Below are 4,450 nucleotides of genomic sequence, written 5' to 3'. Positions count from 1 at the left end.
CGTAATGAGGTTTGGGACCTAGTCCCACCACCTAAAAATAAGAAAATAATAGAAACAAAATGGGTATTCAGAAACAAACTAAGTGAAACTGGGGAAATCACTAGAAATAAGGCTAGGCTGGTTGCCAAAGGATTTAGTCAAGTTGAAGGACTTGACTATGATGAAACATATGCCCCAGTAGCCAGATTAGAATCCATCAGAATGTTACTAAGTTATGCAGCCCATAAGGGATTCAAACTATACCAAATGGATGTTAAGTCTGCCTTTCTTAATGGACTAATTAAAGAAGAAGTTTATGTAGGTCAGCCTCCTGGGTTTGAAAGTCTAGAACATCCTGATTATGTTTTTAAATTAAAGAAAGCACTATATGGACTTAAACAAGCACCCAGGGCATGGTATGAGAGGCTAACATCTTACTTAACATCTAAAGGATTCAAGCAAGGTCAAATTGACCCAACCTTGTTTGTTAAATCATTAAATACAGACATATTTATTGCACAAATATATGTAGATGATATAATATTTGGCTCAACAAATTCAGAATTTTTAGAAGAATTTATTAATCTAATGGAAAAAAGAATTTGAAATGAGCTTAGTGGAAAAATTAACCTATTTCTTAGGATTACAAATCAAACAAACAAATGAAGGAAATTATATTTATCAACATAAATACACCAAAGAATTACTTAAAAAATTCGGAATGGAAAATACAAAAGAAATAAAGACACCTATGGCAGTAAACACAATCTTAGACAGTGACCCAAATGGAAAACCAATTGATTTAAAACATTATAGAAGTGCAATAGGTAGCCTACTGTACTTAACTGCAAGCCGACCTGATATTTTATTTGTAGTTAGTATGTGTGCTAGATACCAAACCTTTGCTAAGGAATCCCATTTGACACAAGTCAAAAGAATTTTTAGATATCTTAAAGGAACAACAAATGTAGGAATCTGGTATCCTAGGACAAATAATTTTGAACTAATAGGGTATTCTGACTCAGATTATGCTGGATGCAAATTAGACCGCAAAAGCACAAGTGGTGGATGCCAATTATTAGGTTCATCACTTGTTAGCTGGTTTAGTAGAAAGCAACATTGTGTTGCTCTATCTACAACTGAGTCAGAATACATAGCTATAGGCGAATGTGTTGCACAATTATTATGGATGATGCATACTCTAAAAGATTTCAACTTAAATATCACAAATGTAAAAGTATTAATTGACAATATAAGTTCAATTAACTTAACCAAGAATCCTGTGCATCATTCAAGAACCAAACATATTGAAATTAGGCACCACTTCATCAGGGATCATGTTACTAAAGGTGATATTGAACTCAAATACATTGAGTCCAAATCAAATTTAGCTGACATTTTTACAAAACCACTCCCTGAAAGTGAATTTAGCAACTTACGACGACAATTAGGGATGTGCCTAATAGACTAGGATTTTTTTTTAAAAACTACTTTTAAAATATTTTTTTTTTAACTTATAAGTTAAAACTGTATGTTTTTAAAACTTTCCATTTTTAGATTTTCAAAAACAGCTTTGGCCTTAGACTAGTTTTGAATCCTTAGAAAGCATGTACCCATAGGTCTAGTTTTTGAGCATCTCACCAACACCTAAGGTTTACCTTGCTTGTGTTTGACAAACATAGAAAAGGGTGAGATGCATAGGCAAATTGTCTGGACTTAAGATGCTTATTTCAGTGCATCAGCATAAGTCTGGACGTTAAATACAACTCAGATATTAATCAGATTAAGTTGATCAGTCAAGTCACCTTAATCTGACTAACCAAGTGAAAGCTACTATCTTCTAATAGTCAGTTAGTACCTAATTGGTTAGACAGCTAGTTAAATTTAAGTATCAAGTTCAGGGGGAGAGTTAACTAAAATTTGTGTGTTTGAAAAATGTTTTATGTTTACAAAAAGTTAAACTTAACTAAGTATTTGAAAAACTTGGAAGATTAATTCCACCTAATTTTCAAACCTGATTTAAAAAGTTGACTATTAAACTTTACAAATTTAGCTTTTATCAAATTAGCCTTCAAAAAAATTATTTTGGCAAAATTTAATCTCACTTAATTTTTGCTTTGTTTTGAAAAAGTGAAAAGTAAAAGTAAATGTTACTTAAACCAAAATTTTTTTTTGAAAAGTTGAAAAACCTGATTTAAAAAAAAATTTTACTTGGATTTTTTCTTGAATTTTTGAACCAAACTCAGATATTTTTCAAGATCAGCTGTTTTACAGTAACTCTACACTATGTGTATCCTTGTTCTTTTTGATGAATGCCAAAGGGGGAGGGTTAGGTGGTTAAGTTAGAGCAACTAAATGCAAACTTGAAAAACTAACTTAAAAACCTCGAAAATCATGCTTGATTTTTGCATATATTTATCACTAACTTAACCAGGTTGTCATTCCATCAAAAAGGGGGAGATTGTTGGTGCGGTTAGCACTAACGGTCTAACTCAGGTTTTGATGAATGACAAATCAGGTTAAGTTAGGTTCGTCGTTATCTAACACTCTGATCGAGTGTGCAGGATAAGTCCAACTAGGTCGACGGGCTGACCGGATAGCTGGCGAGAAGTCCAAGCGGGTCGACGGGCTGACCGGACGCTTGGCAAGAAGTCTAGCTAGGTCGACGGGCTGACCGGATAGCTAGCAAGAAGTCCAGCTAGGTCGACGGGCTGACCGGATAGCTGGCAAGAAGTCCAGACGGGTCGAAGGGCTGACCGGACGTTTGGCAGGTAAGTGAGGTAAGTCACTGGAGGGGAGTGACTGCGAGGACGCGTTCCCGGGAAGGGAACATTAGGCGTCGATCCGGCTTAGATCCATTTCGGATGTCTAAGTCGAGATCGTGACTAGATTCCGGTCTCGGAAAGACGGAATCTAAGTCATACTAACTTATGTTAATTCATACTATTATAAATGTGCTAATAATCTGTTTTGCAGGATATATATTGCCTCGGACTAACTTTGTTTTGCAGGAAAAAGGAGATTTCTGGAACAAGGTGGTCCGGGCGCCCGGAGGTCCGGGCGCCCGGAGGTCCGGGCGCCCGGAGGTCCGGGCGCCCGGAAGGCAAATTATATCCAGCCGAGTCGTTGCCACGTGGAGCATCACGGTTTGTGCAGCTACGTCGCATTCCAGGCGCCCGGAAGGGATCCAGGCGCCCGGAACAACATATAAAAGAAGCCCCAGGCAGGAGCTTCATCAAAAATTCATCTGAGAACTCTTCTAGTGCTGGTCTTGCTACTCGACGTTCAGTGCGACGCCAACAACGCTCCGACAAAGTGCTCCTTCTGTTTTTATTTAATTTCCTTGTCGGTATTGCTTTATTTTCACTAGCATTTCCTGTATTCATTCTGTAATCATATTTCGATTTGTTAGTGATTGCCCAACGAAAGTGGTCAAAGACCACGGGCCTTCGAGTAGGAGTCGTCACAGGCTCCGAACGAAGTAAAAAACATTTGTGTCTATTTTACTTTTTCGCTACATTTATACTCTAAGTTTTCGAATCGATATTCATCCCCCCTCTATCGAATCTAACGGTCCTACAAGAAGAACGTGCGCAGTGTTCGAGGGATGAGAAGCCAGGTTGGAAGCCTGCTCGAGGAGAAGACCGGAAATTAGGTTTAGGTGAGCCCTATTTTGGTTGGCCGAAATCACCCAAGCGATCGAAACTTCGGAAGCCAAAATGAAGACAAAGACAAGATGGAAGAAGGAGCTGAAGGTGCCTTTAACACTGGTTGAAGGCACCCTTGAAGGCACCTTCAAACTCGTCCGAGGCACCCTCAACTTGTCCGAGGCGCCCTCAACCTCGATTGGAGGCGCCTTGGACCTAGCCAAACTGGTCGTTTGGAATCGGATAGAACTCTATCCGATCTTCACATTGAAGGCGCTTCGGATGGTCTTCGGAGGCGCCCTCAACCTTAGAGATGGAGTTTCCAGGGGCTATAAAAGGACCCCTGGACGTAGGAATTATTCATCGAACTAAGTATTCAATTCCTAGCAACTTGTAAGAGCTTTTAGTGTGTAAAAGACTTCTCCGCCTTCAAAGAAGGAGATTGATAGTGCGCTTTCCACCGCATTGGATTAACAACCCTCTTGGTTATAACCAAGTCAACTGCTGAGTCTTCCTTCCTGCTTTTTTACTTTTATTTCTGTTTTATTTAATAGTTGCTTTTATTTTAGAGTTGAAAGTTTGAGGAGGGTATTCTTTATTTTTTCTGGCAATTTACCCCTCCCCTCTTGCCGACCCCGCTGCTCCAACAAGTGGTATAAGAGAAATACAGGCTCAGAAGGACTAACCGCCGATTGAAGCATAAAGATCAAGACGATGGCTGGAACAAGCATTCAACCCCCGAAATTCGACGGAGACTTCGCTACATGAAGAAGAAGAATGGAGGTATTTTTTTAAAACAGATTTTGGCATTCTTCTAACTATGA

This window comes from Zingiber officinale, chromosome 8A (genome assembly GCF_018446385.1).
Source record: "Zingiber officinale cultivar Zhangliang chromosome 8A, Zo_v1.1, whole genome shotgun sequence".
Taxonomy (NCBI): domain Eukaryota; kingdom Viridiplantae; phylum Streptophyta; class Magnoliopsida; order Zingiberales; family Zingiberaceae; genus Zingiber; species Zingiber officinale.
Note: the sequence above shows the minus strand (reverse complement) of the source record.